Source organism: Mustela nigripes, chromosome 3 (assembly GCF_022355385.1).
Source record: "Mustela nigripes isolate SB6536 chromosome 3, MUSNIG.SB6536, whole genome shotgun sequence".
Classification (NCBI taxonomy): Eukaryota; Metazoa; Chordata; class Mammalia; order Carnivora; family Mustelidae; genus Mustela; species Mustela nigripes.
The window spans coordinates 66,924,841-66,938,439 of NC_081559.1; the positions used below are offsets into that span (position 1 = coordinate 66,924,841).

The 13,599-nt window shown below is 36.7% G+C and overlaps 1 non-coding gene across 1 annotated transcript; it reads left to right on the plus strand.

Moving 5' to 3' along the window:
* Positions 1-496: 496 nt before the first annotated feature.
* Positions 497-603, plus strand: LOC132014695 (U6 spliceosomal RNA). The gene has a single exon (XR_009403350.1). It is a non-coding gene; the product is annotated as a U6 spliceosomal RNA (small nuclear RNA).
* The last annotated feature ends 12,996 nt before the right edge of the window (positions 604-13,599 follow it).

Genomic DNA, 13,599 nt, shown 5'->3' on the forward strand with positions numbered 1-13,599 from the left:
GTCTTTTGAAAGTGTGCCAAATATATGTGTCGTTTGGAAAAATGAGAAGCTAATTTGATGTACAGGAAGTGTTTAAAGTTCATTGTTTACTTTTGTGGCAATACATTAAAAGATACCTCTTTGGGTGAATATATAAAGCAACCTCTATTTCATTTAATAGTAACTTGATAATCAAGTACCATTCAATATTTGCTCTATAGTATAAAGAGTGAAAAACCACATATACAAGCATGTGAGTAGAGAGATATTGGATCTTAGTCCAGTAACATGGCAAGCCATTGTTGGTCCAGGGTTAAGTTTTGAAACAGATTTTTTAAAAAGTTTTAATTTAAAACTCTCAGTTGTTTGAAACATGGAAACAAAGTGTAATGCAAAATGCATCTATTTGTTGAGGTACATGAAGATTTATGTGTTATATAGTACAACATGATATTTTATTGGCGATTAATTGATCAAAACTGTCTCACTGAAATTCTGTTTAACATTTTTATTTCCTGTGCTCGCTTCGGCAGCACATATACTAAAATTGGAACAATACAGAGAAGATTAGCATGGCCCCTGAGCAAGGATGACACACAAATTCGTGAAGTATTCATATTTAAAAAAAATTTTTTTTATTTCCTTGGTTAAGAGTCTGGATATTAACTACTGGGTATTTACCCCAAAGATACAGATGTAGTGAAAAGAAGGGCCATCTGTACCCCAATGTTCATAGCAGCAATGGCCGCAGTCACCAAACTGTGGAAAGAACCAAGATGCCCTTCAATGGACGAATGGATAAGGAAGATGTGGTCCATATACACTATGGAGTATTATGCCTCATCAGAAAGGATGAATACCCAACTTTTGTAGCAACATGGACGGGACTGGAAGAGATTATGCTGAGTGAAATAAGTCAAGCAGAAAGAGTCGATTATCTCCTGGTTTCACTTACTTGTGGAGCATAAGAAATAACATAAGAAATAACATGGAGGACATGGGGAGATGGAGAGGAGAAGGGAGTTGGGGGAAATTGGAACGGGAGGTGAACCATGAGAGACTATGCACTCTGAGAAACAATCTGAGGGTTTTGAAGGGGCGGGGAGTGGGAAGTTGGGTGAGCCTGGTGGTGGGTATTATGGAGGGCATGTATTGCATGGAGCACTGGGTGTGGTGCATAAAGGATGAATTCTGGTACACTGAAAAGAAATTAAAAAAATAAAAAATTAAAATTAAAAATAAATAAAATAATTGACAATAACCACTACCAAAATGCAAAAAAAAAAAAAAAAAAAGAGGCTGCATATTAAAAAAATTGCCACCACTTTCCTCTCACTAAGTTTAGTAACATGGCATTATGGCTTGTCCTTCAAATTTTATGTTGGGCTCAGTTTCTAGACTATTATTCAGCAGCTCAACCTATAAAACTTTCTAACTTCAAAGGAAAAGAGATTCCAGAAAGCAATACCTGCCATTCTCCTTGCAGAGGGAAAGAGACATATCTTCATGAAGACATCCAGTAACAGAATTTCAGGCATTTAGTATAGGGAGAAATCACAAGTAGATGGAGAGGCAGGCAGAGAGAGAGAGAGAGGAAAGCAGGCTCCCTGCTGAGCAGAGAGCCCGATGCAGGACTCGATCCCAGGACCCTGAGATCATGACCTGAGCCGAAGGCAGCGGCTTAACCCACTGAGCCACCCAGGCGCCCCAGGCATTTAGTATAGGGATTATGGAGTTTCAGCCAAGATTCAAGATCATCTCCAACCTTCTGAAATCATACTACATATAAAGGAATCTTGTAGTCCCACCTTGGGTAGATGTTAGATTTCTATAGTTTTCCATCACCATTTAATAACAATATCCATAATAGATGTACCCACAGTCAATGGAGTATGTATTGAAATAGTGATAATCTGTTTTCCCTTTCTTCTTTTTGTCAGGCTTAGGTCTATTTTGGACAAAACCATTCCTTTCTTCCCCAGGGCCTGATTTCTAGTCCCCTTCACCTCTGCTCTCTCCTTCTACCTATTCCTTCCCCAGCCAGAAGTTTTCACACCCCCCCTCTTGAGCACTCTTCCTTTCCTGCCATACCTACTTCCCTAGTTTACCTAACCCTAACTTTCAACCTTTCCAGGTCCAAGGTCTCAACTAACTAATATAATCAATCAGTGTTAAAATGTGCTAGTGGCTCAGGTATTTAAATTGGTTCATCATTCAAAAAAATCAATGTAATATATCACTTTAACAGACTGAAAAAGAAAAATTACATGGTCATATCCATAGATGCAGATAAAGTATTTGATAAAATCCAATACTATTCATGGTAAAAACTCTCAATAAACTATGGATAGAAGGGAACACCTCAACTCAATGAAGAATATCTACAAAAACCTATAGCTAGCATCATACTTATTAGTGAGAAATGTGAAGCTTTCCTACTAAGATCAGGCAAGGATGTCTCTTCTCACCACAGATGACATGATTGTCAATGTAGAAAATCTGAAAAAAAATTGGAAAAAATATTCCTGGAATAATAAGCAATTTATAGCAAGTTTGAAGGATACAGGAAAATATTCAAAAGTTAATCACCTTCCTATATACCAGAGATGAACAAGTAGAATTTGAAAATGTAACATAATACCACTTGCATTAGCACCCCAAAAGTGAAAATTTAGATGTAAATCTAACAAAATATGTACAAGTTCTATGTGAGGGAAATCACAAAATTCTGATGAATAAAATCAAAGAACTAAATACATGGAGAGATATTCCATGTTCATAGATAAGACCCAATATTGTCAAGATGCCAGTTCTTCCCAACTTGATCTGTAGATTTAATGCAATTCCAATAAAATCCCAGAAAGTTATTCTATAGATATCAACAAATTGATTCTAAAGTTTATGTGAAAAGGCAAAAGGCCCAGAATAACCAACACAATATTGAAGGAGAAGAACAAAGTTGGAGGACTGACGCTACACAGCTTCAAGATTTATTATAAAGCTACAGTAATGAAGAGTTTGTATTGGTGGAAGAATACACAAATAGATCCATGGATTAGAGCAGAGGGCCTAGAAATAGACCCACATAAGTATAGTCAACTGATCTTTGACAAGAAGTAGAGACAATACAATGGAGCAAAGATAATCTTTTCAACAATGGTACTCGGGCAAGTGAATATCCACCTGCAAAAAGAAATCTGGACACAGACCTTATACCCGTCATAAAAATTAAAATAAATAAAAAAACTAAAATTTAAAGTGGAAAACTATGAAAATGCTAGAAGATAACATAGGAGAATACCTAGATAATCTTGGGTATGGCAATGATTTTTTTTTTTTTTTTGAGATTGGGTTAGCCCGTTTAAAGTGTCTATCATTTACTGATTATTTCTTAAATGCCAGACAGATTATCCTACAATGTAGAAAAGTGATACAGAGTTAGTGAACTGTCCAAAGCTTCAGGGCTGTGAAGAGTCAGAAACAGGATCAAAGCCCAAGACGGGTCTCAGACCCCGTATCTTTCCACCATTCCCTGAGGCCTCTAATTACTAGTTTATCATGAAAGGATACAGGGGTAGCCAGATGGAAGAGATGCATAGGGTAAGGTGTGTGAAAAGTGGGGAGAAGTTTCCATGTCCTGTTCAGTTTTACCACCTCCCAGAATCTTCATGTCCTCACCAATTCAGAAGCCTGGCAATGACTTTTTAGACATGACGAAGGCACAATTCATGAAAGAAATAAATAATTGATAAACTAGAATTCATTAAAATGAAAAATTTCTGCTATCTGAAAGTGTCAAGAAAGTGAGAAAACCACAAAGAAAATATTTGCAAAAGCCATATCTGACAAAGGACTGTTATCCAAAATATATGAAAAACTCTTAAAACTCAACAAGAAAACAAACAGCCTGATTAAAGAGTGTTTCAAAGATCCTAAGAGACCTCTCACCAAAAAAGATGTACAGGTGATAAGTAAGCACATGAAAAGACGCTCCACATCATATGTCATCAGGGAAATGCAAATGAAAACAACAATGAGATACCATTAAACCCCCATTAGAATGGCCAAAACCTGGAACACTGACAACACCAAATGCTGACAAGGATGTGGAAAAACAGACACTCTCCTTTACTGATGGTGAGAAGGCAAAATGGTACAGACACTGTGGAGGACAGTTTAGTGGTTTCTTACAAAACAAAACACACTCTTACAATACGATCCAGCAGTTGAGTCCTTGGCATTTACCCAAAGAAGTTGAAAACTTATGTCCACACAGAAACCTGCACATGGACATTTATAGCAACTTTATTCATAATTGCCCAAAGTCAGAAGCAACCAAGACATTCTTCAGTAGGTAAATGGATAAATAAACCTACAACAGCACTAAAAAAAAAAAAAAAACTATCTTAATTTTTTTTTTTAATGTGCTAATGGAAGACGACTACGGGCTCTCCCAGGTAGTCAGTGTTTTCTATCTGATTTCCAGAGACAAGACACCAAGAAAGTGTTTTCTTTCTGCATTACAGAATGTGAATTGATGATGTCTCTAGGTGCATTATTTTTTAGCAGATTGGTGAAAGAGGTAGTGATCAGATTTTTAAAACACCAAAACATATTTCTAAACCCATCCTACCTGGAAGTTTCTTCTTTCCTATTCTCTTTCTTCCCATCATTTTACTTTCTAACTTCCTCTTTCTCGCGGTTTTTGTTTCCTTTTCCCTCAGATTATTAACATTAGCACGGCACAAACGGATTACTCTGATAAGCACAAGTAAGGGCCTCACTTGACCCATTTGTAAAAACAGACTTATTTTAGTTCTAGGATGGCTTCCTCTCTTTGAAATGTTTCACAAACTAAAAATACATGTATATTTTATCTAAAAAAAAAAATGAACCCCCCTTGTACCCACATTTGCCCATTATTTGCCTCTCCCTGGTCCTACCCTCCACTCCAAAGAGAATCATTATCCTGAAATTGTGCATGTTTTGGGCTTCATATAATGTACTTTTTATTTCTGCAACTTGCTCTACATCTCAACTTCATCTCAATATCATGTTCATAAGACTCAGCTCTTGAGGGGTGCCTGGCTGGCTCAGTGGGTTAAGCCGCTGCCTTCGGATCAGATCATGATCTCAGGGTCCTGGGATCGAGCCCCGTATCGGGCTCTCTGCTCAGCAGGGAGCCTGCTTCCTCCTCTCTCTCTGCCTGCCTCTCTGCCTGCTTGTGATCTCTCTCTGTCAAATAAATAAATAAAATCTTTAAAAAAAAAAAAAGACTCAGCTCTTGATCTGAGCAGTCATAGTTCATTTATATTGTACCATGAGAGTCTAAAGGATGAACATACTGCCATTTTGTATCTATTCTTTTTTTTTTAATCCATTCTTTTGTTGAAGGACATTTGAGTTATTTCCAATTCTTGAATAATATAAATATCAATATTTTTGGTGAACATATGAATGTATTTCTTCTGGGTATACATATAGGGAATGGAATCAGAGGAGATGCCCATCTTTATTTTTATGAGATAATGGCAAACTCTTTTCCAAAGGAGTTATATCAGCTTATATGTTTACCAATAGTATATGAGAGTTCTTTTTGCATCATATCCTAACCAGGATTTGATATTTTCCAACTTTGAAATGTTTGCCAATATGGAGGATGAAAACTGATAACTTCTTTTTTTTTTTTTAATATTTCATTTATTTATTTGTCAGGGAGAGGGAGAGAGAGAGAGAGAGAGCACACAAGCAGGCAGAGAGGCTGGCAGAGTCAGAGAGAGAAGCAGGCTCCCTGCCAAGCAAGGAGCCCATGCGGGACTCAATCCCAGGACTCTGGGATCATGACCTGAGCCGAACGCAGCGGCTTAACACACTGAGCCACCCAGGCGTCCCCGAAAACTGATAACTTCTTGTGATCTTAATTTGTGTTTCCCTGATTACTACTAAGATTAGCATGTTTTTCATACATTTTTGGGGCAGTCATATTACATGTCTGTGAAATGCCTGCTCATGCTTTCTGCTCACTTTTCTTTTGGGTTGTTCTTAACTTTTTATATTGATTTTTTAATATTTTATATGTTCTGGATGCCAATATGTTCATTATGTGTGTTACAAATATCTTCTTCCAGATTATGACTTGTCTTTTCATTTTTTATTGAGGTATGCTTAACATTCAGTGTCATATTCGTTTCAGATATAGTGATTTGACATTTGTATACATTGATAAATGGTTACCACAATTAGTATGTTCCAATCTGTAAATTAATACAATATTATTGACTATATTCCCCATGCTGTACATTAAATACCCACAACTTAGTTATTTTTGTTGCAAGTTATTGGAGCCTTCTTAAAAATTTAAATTCACTTAGCCAACATAATACATACTTAGTTTCAGACGTAGTATTCAATAATTTATCAGTTGTGTATAGCATTCAGTGCTTAGTTATTTTATAACTGGAAATTCTTAATCCTTTTCACCCCCAAAACCCCCCTCTGGCAACCACCAATCTCTTCTATCTATGAGTCTGAATTTTGTTTTGTTTTGTTTTTTAGATTTCATATATAAATGAAACCATGCAGTATTTGTCTTTGTCACATGCACAGACACACACAGATATATATATATATCTGTATATCATATCTATCTATCTATCTATCTAATCTTATTTATCCACTTATGTATCCATGGATACTTGGGTTGTTTCCATATCTTAGCTGTTGTAAATAAGGTTGCAATGAACATAGGGATGCATATATGTTTTGGAATTAGTGTTTCCTTTTTCTTCAGATAAATGCTCACTAGAGGAATTGCCAGATCATATGGTACCTCTATTTTTAATTTTTTGAGGAACCTCTGTACTGTTTTCCATAGTAGCTGTACCAATTTACATTCTAATAGAGTTTCTTTTTTCGACATCCTCACCTACATTAATTATTTCTTGTGTTTTTTATTTTAGCTGATAGGTATAAGGTGATACCTCATTGTGATTTTGATTTGCATTGCCCTGGTGATTAGTGATACTGAGCATCTTTTCATGTGCCTATTGGCTTATTAATGGTGGCTTTTTAATAATCAAGTGTTCTTAATTTTAATGTACTAAAATTCATCAAACTTCCTCTGTTAGAACTTTGTGAATCTTGTTTAAGAACCTGGGGTCATAAAATATTTCTTCCATAATTTTTTCTAAAAAACAAAAAATTTTACTTTTCACATTTGAATCTTTAGTGCAAACTGAAACTGAAATTTGGGGGTATGGTGTAAGGTATAGATTCCAATTTCATTTTTTTCCCATATAGTTTCCAGTACCATTAATTGACAAACTCTTCTTTTCTGAGTGGTCTGTAATACCACTTCTGTGCTAGAGCAAGTTTCCACATATGTGTGGGTCAACCTCTAGACTCTACATTCTATTTGCCCCTATACCAATCCCATAGTGGCATAATTACTATAGCTTTATATTAAGTTTTAATATCAGGGTAGAGCAGATTTCCTCATTTTGTTATCCTTCTAGAGTGTCTTGGTATTTCTTTTCTTTCTTTTTTTTTTTTTTTTGTGTGTGTGTGTCTGTGTGTCTTGGTATTTCTTGACCTTTGCTATTCCACACCTGACTTTAGAATCAGCTTGCCAAGCTCTGTTGGGATTTTAGTTGGAATTACATTGATTTTTAGATCAATTTGGAGAATATTTATACCATTATAATACTGGTTCTCTCTTCCTATTATTATTTCTCTTCTTTTTACTTAAGTCTCATTTGATATTTTCATTTATTATCTTCCTTTAATATCTATTCATAGGTATTTTTAATACACTATTTAGATGATGAATATTTTTAGAATTATATTTTCTGTTTGTGGATTCTAGAAATGTGTTGACTGGGGCAATCTAGATTTGTAATAATTTGTGTGTTCTTTTAGATTTTCTATGTAAACAAACATATTCCCTGAAAATATTGGCACTTTTACTTCTTATTCTCCTTTCCTTCTCCCATTATACCTCCAATACAATACTGAACTGGAAGTAGTAATAACAGTTGGCATCCTTGTCTCATTCATGACTTTGAAAAGAGGGACTTCAGAGAGGAGAGAAAATATTTCACATTTAATGTTTATTCTATGTAATTGGTAGCTGCTTTTTATCAGAATGAAAGGTCCTTCCCATTCCTGGTTTGCTAAGCATTGCTTAAAATCATGAATTCTTTTTGCTGTATGTCAAACATTTTTTCTACATTGGTCAAAACATTCTTGTGCTTTTTCTCCTTCATTTTGTTAATATGACAATGATAAAAGATTTTCTAATATTGAACTAATTCTGCTTTCCTGAAATAAACTTAATTGCATCATGGTTTATTACTTTTTTTTTAATAATTTTATTTTATTTATTTGACAGACCAAGATCACAAGTAGGCAGAGAGTCAGGCAGAGAGAGAGAGAGAGAAGGAGGGAGGAGGAAGCAGGCTCTCTGGTGAGCAGAGAGCCCGATGTGGGGCTCGAACCCAGGACCTTAGGATCATGGACTGAGCCGAAGGCAGAGGCCCAACCCACTGAGCCACCCAGGTGCCCCGCTTTATTACCTTTTTTATACTAAATTCAGGCTCCCAACATTTTATCTGTGATTTTTACATCCATGTTCATGAGAAAAATTGCCCTGTAAATGTTTATCCTTAGAGTGCCCATATCTGCCCTTTGGTATTATGGCAATACTTGCTTTCCAAAATGAGTTAGGTAGTGTTCTCTGATTTTCTGTTATCTAGAAGAGTTTAAGACTGGAAATCTGTTCTTTGAATGCTTGTCCCATTTGTTTCTGTGCTTTTTGATTTAATTCCTTTCATCCCACTCCCAAGTCTTCCTTACCCACACCTCTTCCATCTTTCTCTTTAGTTGTTCCCTCCCGCTCTATTCACTTTCTTCTTCCTTAGAGAGCTTCTTGGACTTAAAAGCATCAAGGAAATTGTACTGAAGCCCAAGTTTCAAGATATTTTAACTGATGTTTTTAACATTTCCAAATATAACATTTCTTTGTGTTCAGTGTGACCAATTAGTACTGCCTAGATGTGAAAAAAAATCTTGCAGTCATTTAAAATAATACTGATTGTTAAATGAGAATTTCAGTCCTCTGTTCATAACTACTTATTTTGAAATATTTTTGAAATCAATTCAGTCACATTCATAACACGGTAATTCTAGACCTCTCTGCCTTGTGACACTCAACAATGAAGGGAAACAATTCAGTTATGTAAAGAACACATCAAAATTTCATGAGGGCAAGAGGCTTTTCACAAATAAGCTATGATGATTTTCCAGGTTTTTCTATGAACCTTTAGTTCTATGCTTTATATTTCATAGACATATATCCTCTCTTCTTTCAGATAGCAAAAATGCAATTTTCTTGATGGATCATTATTTCTGAATGGTAATGATTACTTTAATTCTCTGTAAGAAAAATCTGGGACCTTTTTTTCCTTTATTTTAGTTGAAATGTAAATATTTTAAAACCCTCCATGTCAATTTGATTTTTTTTAGTAACTTTGTAGCTAAATACCAAATGTTCTTACAAAAAATGCAAATCTCGTATTCAAAATATAATTAAATTATACCATACACAGTTTATAAGCAATTACAGACACATAATGTGTATAATTTGGCTTTTTAAATAAAAAGGCTATAAATGCACAGCTACCATATTAGAACAAGAAGTATTTCTTTGGAAATAAGACATACTATAGCAAAAATACCATTTCAAGGTAAGAATGAATGTAAAGTAGGTCTCTCTGAGAGACTGCCACGTAAGCCTCCCTCTAGGAATTCTACAGGGTCCTGCTAGTTAATTAGGCCATTTTATGCTGAGAGCAGATAACCAGCCTCAGAATCTATGTGACCTTAATGATTGTTAAGAATGTCAATGTCTGTTTTGTATCACTTCTTGCGAGCAGGCCCTCCCCAAAAAACCTTAATTGAATTGGAATGTTCCAAAGGATTTCTGAGTTTCCATAGATTTTAACCAGAAATGCCATTTTTCTCAATCCTAGTGTTGGTGGACACTGTGATGAGTTACCCAAATACCCATTCAGGAAGAAGGACTTAGTGTTGGTTTTCTAGGAATGATGGGGGGAAATGCCATAAACTGGGTAGCTTCAAACAACAGAAACATTTTCTCCCAGTTTTGGAGACCAGTAGTCTGAAATCCAAGTGAAGCAGGACCTCACTCCTTCCAAAGACTCAACTGTAGAATCCTTGTTTCTTCTAACTTCTTGTGGCTCCAGGTGTTTCTTGGCTTTGGGTTGGAGAACTCCAGCCTCTGTCTTCTCCTGGCCTTCTTTCCTGTGTCTCTTTGTCTTCTCTTCTGTTTCTTATAAGGACACTTTTCATGGATTTAGGGGTCATTTGGGTAGGCCAGGATGATCAAATCATGAGATCTTCAACTTAATTACATCTGCAAAGTCTCTTTTTTTCAAAGGAGGTCAAATTCATAGGTTGTGGGAGTTAGGATGTGGATATCTCTTTCTGGTGATCACTATTCAATCTGCTGCAGACTTATTTCTCCAACTACTGCTATGGCTACCAGAAGGCAGTCTCTCCTGTCAGCCTTCTTTAGGGATTGCCTCTTTGGGGTATCTGCTTTGCCTAAGGCTTCCTTCTATGGACAGCCCATAAGAAAGTGGATATAGGGGCGCCTGGGTGGCTCAGTGGGTTAAGCTTCTGCCTTTTTTTCAGGTCATGATCTCAGAGTCCTGGGATCGAGCCCCACATCAGGCTCTCTGCTCAGTGGGGAACCTGCTTCCCTCTCTCTCTTTGCCTGCCTCTCTGCCTATTTGTGATCTCTCTCTCTCTGTTAAGTAAATAAATAAATTCCTTTAAAAAAAGTGTATATAAAGTGGGTCAAAGTGATCAAAGGAGCTGTAGAGACCAGGCCTTCTTGGTCCAGCTTGGAACAACACTGCAAAAACACTCCAGTTCCAGAGCCCCACTGTGGTGAGCTAAAGCTTGGGGTAGTGCTAATATCCAAAGTTCATGACATTGCTAGTGGTAGGTCTCAAATTTGTCTGTGAATCCAGTTGATTAATAACAGTTGCGGTAGAGTGGTCTAAGCTCCCAAATCATTAGAATCTGTTTGACCCCAGATGATGAATCTGTTGTAATCCTATTCCTCTTCTCAGGAAGTACTTGAAGACTATAGATGTGACCTATTCTTGGTAAAATAGACATGAGAGAAATTCTTCTAGGGGAGGAGAAGCTTTCCAGGAAAGATCTCCTCATTTTATTCTCAAAAGAGAGACAAAAAATACACAGTCCCTCTCTTGCTCTGGTTGTTGTTGTGTCTGATTATGATGCCTGGGCTCCTGAGCCATCAGCGGATCAGCCTGGGAATGAGGCCAAAACAAAGGAGGGCAGAGCCAAGGGAATCTCTGTGAAGAGGAACTGGGCCCCAGGGGAGTTACATTCCCTCTGACCTCTGGTTATATTAGTTATGGCATTTTTTGTTTACTGTTGAAGGCAACTGGAGTTGGGCTTTTTCTGTGTCTTAGAGCCAAAAGCATCCTAAATGGTTTAAAAGTAGCAGTTAAGGGTAAAGTTCTGAAATAAGACATACCTGGATCCATCATTTAACTATGTCCTATGTAAACATGAAAAAATCATAAAAAATCCGTTCTTTCACCTGTGCTTTGGGGGATGTAAGACCTACCATACAGTCATTGTACAAACTTAGTGGAGAAACAAAGCGTGTGAAATGTTTAGCACAAAACCTAATGTATTGTAAGTGCTTAATAAAGAGTAGATTTTAACACTGAGGAGAAACACAGGTAATCAATACCTAAGTGACTGGCTCTTTGAAATGGCAATTGAACTTTCTCAGGCTGTAATTCAGGCTCTCAACGTGCCTTTAGTGAAGATGGAGGGCAATTGACCACTTCTAGCTTGTAAAGCAATCCATTACATGCTGGACAGCCATTATTAGGGGTCTCATTTGCTAATCTCAACTAAATATCTAAAACCCAAACCATGAACTAAGCAACTTGTATCCTATTAAATTGTGCTCTTTCTGAAAGGACACAGTAGTGTGACAAGGATAGGACTCAAATGTAATTGCCAGGTGCCCAACAGACTGTTACTAGGACTGTCTTTATTCTGTCAGGTCTTCTGGGCTTCAGTCTGCTTAGCTCTGCAGCCCTTTTGAGTCTGGTGGGTGCTGTCAATGTTAGGGACCGTTGGTGTAAAGGTTCCTTCCTCCTTTGGGTCTTACAGAAACAAATCCTTTGGAACCAGCCACCAAGAAACAACATAGGATTGTTTGGTTTATTTTCAAGGAGCTGTTCACGGTCAGTCACTAGGCCAACTGCAGCCTGTCCAGTGATCTCCCAGCATTCAGTCTAGTCCATTCAGCTGGAGAAGGATTTCAATCTAATGTTGTTTGGTCCAACTGACGATCAGAATGCCCAGCATTGCGTTAGCGGCAAGGGTTGGAGAGCGTGGACATGGGAGGTGGTGGGAGAGCTGAGGGAGACGTGTAGCAGACTACCCTGAGCAAATCTCTCCTGTCTATAGACCTGCTTTTCACCTTTCTCCAAGAAGCAGTAAAAAATAGCTAATTTAATTATGTTTCTTGGGATTAAGGATTGTATTTTCATTGGTACCATTTATTGCCTGAAACTATTAAGAATAGTTTGTTGTTGTTATAAATTTTTTAAATAATGTCTAAATGTCAATAGCTTCAAAAAAAGGCATCAAGCACACTTTTGAAAACAAAAGGCATGACAAGGTAATTTATTAAAAAAAAAAAAAGAAAGAAAAGAAACGTGCTACATTGGTGAGGAGAATCAGGAGAACCACAAAGAACTCCACAGCAGAGGCCCTTCTCCAATGTCCTCGGGGTTCTTTTATAATCTCAAGAAAAGGGAGGGGGTCAGAGAATTACTGATTGGATTCCCTTGGTTTTAAGAGGATAATGTCAAAGCCAGGTTTAATTGTGGCTGGAACAATACATAATGCTTCTGGCACCATGGAGCAATTCATTCCTGTTGTGATTTTTTAAATGTGCAAATCAAAAAAAGAGAAACAAAATGAAAATGAAAAAAGCACACATAACCCACCACTTAGAAATCACACTTTATCTTGGTGGCCACTTTTCCCGAAAATACACACGTATGCATCCATACGTATATTCACGTATGTGGGACCATACATATATACTCTTGTATAAACTGCATTTTTTAAGGCAGTATAACATTACAAATATATTTCCATATCAATAATTCTGCAATTATATTTCTACAATGTAATTTTAATAACTACATAGTATTCTATTATGTAGGCTCTATATGCCTTATATTAAATGTGCATAATTAAACCATTAGTGTGAGATTGTTGGGCTTTTCCAATGTTTTTGTTTTTATAATTAACAGCACTATAATAATTGTAACTAAATTCCTTTATACCTCCTTTTTAAATTCCTAATTTCCTTAGTATAGTTTCTGAAAAGTGGAATTGCTGGTTCATAGTGTTAAGTTTTTAAACAAAGATTGTATAATTCAGCAAGCACATTTAAATATTTTTATGAATTGGGGCGCCTGGGTGGCTCAGTGGGTTAAAGCCTCTGCCTTCGGCTCAGGTCATGATCCCAGG